Source organism: Ornithodoros turicata, chromosome 6 (assembly GCF_037126465.1).
Source record: "Ornithodoros turicata isolate Travis chromosome 6, ASM3712646v1, whole genome shotgun sequence".
NCBI classification, from domain to species: domain Eukaryota; kingdom Metazoa; phylum Arthropoda; class Arachnida; order Ixodida; family Argasidae; genus Ornithodoros; species Ornithodoros turicata.
Window position 1 is genome coordinate 54,029,296 of NC_088206.1, and position 6,650 is coordinate 54,035,945.

Consider the following 6,650-nt stretch of genomic DNA (forward strand, 5'->3'; position numbering starts at 1 on the left):
ATGAGTTCAATGTCACGCTCTGACCAACATCCTGCTTGCCCTTGTCCATTTATTGCTTTCGCGCGCAGTGTAAATTCATTCCAGTTCACGTTGATACTTTCAGTAAGCAGAGCTCATGGTTTGCCACATAGAAATCATAAGGTGAGAGAGGTATGGAGGAAACAAAGGGGCCACTATCTGATAAGGCCACGGCCCTCAGCCAGGTTCAGTATGTGGTGGCGTTGCTACCGCCCGTGAAGTCGACCGTGCCCCTGCACTCCTAGTATCCGATCCAATCCAAGTCATGCCAGTTAGGCTCATTTGATACCGCGTTCGTTATTGTTTTTCTTTTTATGTTGGCGCGCTCCAAACGTCACGTACTAACAGCGGCTTTTCATGTGCTCTCCGATTTGGTGCTGCGCCAACCAATGGCGTGCTAAGTAAGCAGTCAGGACCTACGCCGTCGTTGACAAACAATTTCCCCCACACAGGCTATCGCTGCGAAAGAGGTACACCTTGCCAAGTACAAACAACTCGAGACCATATCTGAACGTGCAGCCGTCGTCTACTAACCTGCAGGGAGTTTCATATTTTCGGGCGCTAACGTTGCCAGAGCCCCAGTTACAAGGGAATTTGGCCATTTAATGGGCCATGCCCATATCTGAAGCTTCCTCCACTCTTTTCACTTTTCTGACCAATGACGCCTTGAAATATGCGACACTATCCGTCAACCTATCCTCAGTATTTGTCCCCCTATTCAACATGGGCAGCGCCAATTTGAATGGTAAGTGGATTGGATGGGATTGAAACAGATATCCCTCGCGATCTGCAAAGCTAGTGGATTGTTTGTGCAAATTTGATGAACGCCACCAAGGCTGCGCAAGGCACGTCGGGAATTGTTGCTGCTGCCGTCGTTGTACCGCTGCCGGCAGAACTATCTGCTGGTACACATCCTGTCGTAACTTATCTACATGAATAGTTAGAATAACAAAGGCAAGAATGTTTATGTCCATAAAATTCAGATAATAAATTTAAAATTGTACAGCAAAGTGCCGTTTTTGTTATGATTTCGTTGTGATCCCCGTGTACACTAGGCCTAACACCGCCGAGAAAACATATTTTCAGTTAGATATCCATAGCGGAGCTTCAGTTGAAACTGAGTTCGGAGAATTGTATGTAACAGTTCTGGTCTCAGAACCTTCTCCTTTATTCTATCCTAGCTACTCCTCTTCTTCCTCGTCTCTCCCGGCTGGCTACAAGGGCCGGGGGGTCACGGGTTCATCCCTCCTGGGATGGTATCTAAAAACATTGGCAATAGTGGCAAGTCTAAACTGTCCGTTGGTGTGTGTGTACCCAATCGTTTTAAGTATGCCCTGCTTATGGGCTGTCTGGACGACAGGAACAGGACCATGTAAGACTGATTGTGGTCCGGGAAGTCCAGTGCGCACAAACACAAGGTCACCTATTTGAATGTCAGGGACACTGGCACTGTGTCGACGGTCGAAGTAGTGCTTCATCCGTCTCCTGTACTTCGCTTCTTGCACGGATGTGTTCCTTGCTTCTTTCAACTGAAGTGCGTCAGCTATTCCGAGCTCCTTGTCAGCCTCCAGAACTGGTGGTTTGTTAGTGGAAGCATAATGCGGGGAGCAGCCGATTCCCGTGTTGTGGGAACGGTTGCGGTGGCGTGTGGCCGCCTCGAGGCACAGACGCCATCCACCAGGGAAGTCGGGGTAGAGGCCGATGAACTGTTTAATGTCGCGGATGGCGCGTTCGGCCAGGCCATTTGCTGCAGGGTGGTACGGCGCCGTGAGCTTGATTTTGATTCCCCTTTCTTGAGCCCATGTTGAAAGACGTCGGCTAGTAAAGGCAGGTCCATTGTCACAGATAATGACTTTTGTGTTCATAAACATTCGCCGCTCTAACATTGCAATAACGCTATTAGCGTCTTCACCACCAGGGCGTGTGGCTACGGTACGTGTACATTGGTCTATCGCAAGAAGAAATGCCTGCGTTCATTTTATTCCCTCGGATTTCTTCTTGAGTTCCGCGAAGTCTAGGTGGATAACTTCGAAAGGCACGCGGGAGTGCTCTGGTAACGTCATCCTGTCAACTCGTTGACGGTACTTGATTTTGTAGCGCTGACATCTGTCACATGATCGTACGTACTTCGCAACGTCCTGTTTCATCTTTGGCCACACAAAGCGCTTAGAGATTTTCTTGTATGTGCGACAGAAGCCGTCGTGACCTCCAGAATGGGGGCTGTCGTGGTATAATCGAAGGACTTCGTGCCGTAGTGTCTGCGGAACCTCAAATCTTCCATTAACAAACCTCAGTTGTTCCGTGCCCTCCCAAAGGGTCATGTCGTTAAGAGCTGCCACGGTGTGCTGCTCGATTCCCAGTCGGGACAGCGCGTCCGCATCAAGTAGAGTTCTGCCGGGCTTATAGTAGACCTCCATCTCGTAATGTTGGAGCTCGCAGACCCACCTAGCAAGTCGACCTTTTAAGTCTGCCGACGAGATAATATGGGTGATCGGTTGGTGGTCGGTGAATAGGGAAAACTTCCTCCCTTCTAAGAACGTCCGGAAGTACCGGAGGGCTTGAACCACTGCGAATAACTCCTTCTCCGTGGTCGGATAGTTTAGCTCTGTTTCGTTGAAGGGATAAGAATGGTATCCTACCACGCTGAGCTGCTGTGCTCGGTCCTTGGAAACGTTCCGTTGATAGAGCACGGCCCCCGTGCCATAATGGGACGCGTCAGTACAGAGCTCAAAGGGCAGCCGAAAGTCTGGAATAGAGAGGACCGGGTTCGAGGATATGGTCTCTACCATGTCCTGGTAGGCAGCCTCGCACTCTTCTGTCCAAAGAAAGGTGGTACCCTTTTGCAGCAGTACGTTCAGACAACGCGTTCGTTTGGCATAGTCCTGGATAAATGCTCGGAAGTGACCGGCGAGGCCGAGGAACACTCTTAACGCATGCGTGTCAGTCGGTTTTCGTAGCCGACGAATTTTTTCTACGGACTCTTGTTTCGTGCTCTTAGTCTGTCCGTCGAACAGCCTGCCCAGGAAAACGACACTGGACTTGAAGAAGTCACTCTTCTTTAGATTGATCGTGAGGTTCGCTTCTCGTAGTAGCTGGAGTACCTGTTGGAGATGCCTGCTGTGCTCATCCATCGATCGAGAATACACTAATATGTCGTCGATATACACATGAACAAATTGTCCGATGTAAGGCTCGAGTACGGACGTCATCAATTTTTGAAACCACGCGGACGAATTCTTCCACCCAAACGGAAGTCTATTATATTCATACAAGTCGAAAGGGGTAACAAAGGCAGTGTAACGCTTGGTTTCTTCCGTCAGTGGCACCTGCCAGAAGCCTTTGCAGAGGTCGAGGGTAGAGAAGACTGTGCTACCACCTGTATCATTAATGATATCATCGATACGAGGCATTGGGAACGGAAAGATCTCAGTTTGCCTGTTGACCATTCTGTAATCGGTACACAAGCGAAAGGAGCCGTCTGCCTTGGGCGCTATGGTGATAGGGGATGCAAAGGTGGACGTTGATGGGCGAATGATATCAGCAGCTAGTATCTCTTGTAGCTCAGTCTTCAGCCATACTTTCTTTTCACGGCTCATGTTATAGGGTGTGCGACGAACCGGTGCTTCATCGGCGAGCCGGAAAGGTACTTGAAGCGCAGTGGTTGCTCCTGGGTATCCTGAAACGGGGAGGATCTCTGGGAAATAGGTAGCAACGTCCTCCTGTGTGCGTATTGTTGGGACTGGGGTGGTGACCATACATGTGGGTCTCTCATTATCCACGGAGACAGTATCGTCCCAGTAAATGTTTAGTCTCAATCTCTTCATGTCAGGGCGGGAGAGTAGGACGTCATACTCGACGTCTTGTATAACCAAAGCGTCCGTTACTATCTCTGAGTCAGAAATGCCTAGCCTCACCCGTGCCCAGTGGTGAAAAAGCTTGCTGCTGCCATCGAACGCTCTGACTTGTACTTCCCTTCCTGATTCGACATTGCGTGGCTGAATCAAACGGCTATTCACAAGGGTTACGGAGGATCCGCTGTCAACTAATGCTCTCGTTCTTACTTTGTTAAGGAAGAGGTCGACATACAATAGTTTGTTGCCGGTGAAAAAGACAGTTTCGCTTGGGGTCCGTGGGCGGAAACTACAACCCTTGTTTATTGGTTTTTTTTTTTGTCCTGGTTATCATGAATCTCAGCAGCGGCGACCGAGCGCTGGAAGGGTGAACGACGATGGTGTGGTGAGGGAATCGCTGGTGGCGGGTCACGCCTGTCCTGCAGTGTCGGATGTGGAGGCAGGGGTTGCACGGAAACTGGTTTGGACGCTCACGTCTTGCAGACAGCTTAACAACTGTTGGGGGTCCTTCGGTCCTCGTATCTGAACCAGCTGGCGTATGTCGTGCGGTATGCCATGAAGTACCAGTGCCACCACTGACCTGTCAGGCAAATTGCACTCCGCGCGTTGGAGGAGTCGTAGCTTCTCGAAGAAATAGTCTGTTAGCGAATCACCCCGATATTTGTAGACGAGTGCTTCGTTCCACGTATCCACTAAGTTATCGTGGAAAGCCTGTGCGAAGCTATCCCTCCACGACTGCCACGTGTCGTTTTCGTTCCCTTGGAGGCAGAAGTCGTACCATTTGCCTGCAACGCCTGTTAAGAACGGTCGCATGTTCTCGATCTTAGCTGCATCACGGGTCCACCCGTTACGCTGGCAGACTCGTTCATAAAGCTTCAACCACGTCTCCGCACTTTGGGAGTGTCCGTCATAGGTGTCCAGCTTGAGGTCTTCGGGACGCCGGCAGCCGTTGTTGCACAGCGAGTCGAGAAGTTCCACCAGTGTCTGCTGCTGCCTGGCCATTTGGATCTGCTGGTCCTTCATGAATTGCAGAATCGTGGCTGGGTCCAGCTGACCAGGGAGCTCCGGAACCGGGGCTGTTGGCGAAGTGTTCTCCGTCGTGCGTGGTAAGAGGACAAACCGGCGAAAATCATCCAGTTTCATGTTGACCTTGCAAACAGATTTCTTGAGTAACTCGTCGACGTCGCTCACCTCTGTCTTGGCGAGGAGATACTGGATGAGCTCGGGCTGTGCGCCGGGCAACGTTATGTCCTCATCTCCAGTGACGCATTTAGCAACCAGTGGTTGTGCAGGGGTTCCCCCAAGTTGAAACTCTACCCACATCGTTCGTAAGGTGTCGGCTGCGCCAATGTAACAGTTCTGGTCTCAGAACCTTCTCCTTTATTCTATCCTACCTACTCCTCTTCTTCCTCGTCTCTCCCGGCTGGCTACATTGTATATCAGGATGCACATCTGCAGCGTAAAAAATCAAACTAGTCTGTGAAAAAAATTTTTCACGAAACCCCCGCTTCACCGTGTTTGCTTTCGTCGCCATTTTTAGTGGCAGTCAGGTGTCATGGACACCCCCGCCGTAAAAAGTAGCAAACCAATCAGGAACCCGCAACTGTGATTGGCAGGTCGAGCCTCTTTTTTGGGACTTGTCTCAATGGCAATGACTCCCTTTTAATATAGGGCTCTGGACGTTGCTGCTCTCTCGCGCCACTTAGCCCAGGGAGCCCTCTGAGCGCCTTTGAGAGCCCTTTGCAGCATAGAACTCCCATAATAACTAGAAACCAAGCCAGCGAAGGGGGGCATCTCAACATGGGAGCGGCCATGATCGATACGCAAGGCCTAGCGTGTTACGAACGGTGTCTCCTACGAGTTCCGTGCGCAGTTTTTTCGTGTCTCAGCACAAGGTGTAAACCGTACGACACTCGTTCCCTACGGAATAAGACACGATTCAAGTGCACACTTGAGAGCAGACAGAACAAACACACTTCGCACACGGCATGGCACACGGAGCCCTGCGGAAGCAAGCACGACTTTCGTTGGATTTGATACCATGGCGCCGAACGTGCCTGGTCTTTACACGCGGAAAGGCGGTGGCCCAATCCGGTAGAATCCAAAATCTCGATCATGGCGCCTTTCGGGCTTGGACATTGGGAGATGGTCTCGCCTCCGTACAACTTATTTGCTCTCCCCCATTACCCTCTCTCGCAGCTTTTCTTCTATCCTCTCTCCTTATGATTTCTATGCTTTGCAGTGCCAGTGAAAGTAGGTAGAAAACAGCGCAGAGACGGGACACGAAGAACAACAAGTGCACACACAGCGCTCTGTGTGTGCACTTCTTGTTCTTCGTGTCCCGTCTCTGCGCTGTTTTCTACCTAGTTATGTACCAACTTGCCCAAATCTCCGCCTTAAGCCAGTGAAAGCTTTGTGATAACTATGCACTACTACAATGAACTTTTTTTTTTTTCACAACTGCTTATGCCCATGATCTTGCGGACGCCGGACAAGGTTATCTCCGTGCTGAATAGATGGCGCTGGTTGGAGACGACAGAAGCGGGGACCAGTGGGGACATCGCACGAATGGCGCGAGCTCGTCGGTCCCACTTCGGACCGGCATTACGTGTTCGTAGTCTGCCGCAGCTGATTTCTCGATTTGGGTCCTTTGTGCTACCCATCATGGGTTTGCTCTTGCGCCCGCCGAGGGTGGTTCGCTGGAAAGCCGCTAGGATAAAAATAATCAATTTGCAGTCGATAATGGACGAGCCATCAACAGCTTGTACCTGGTGAACTCAA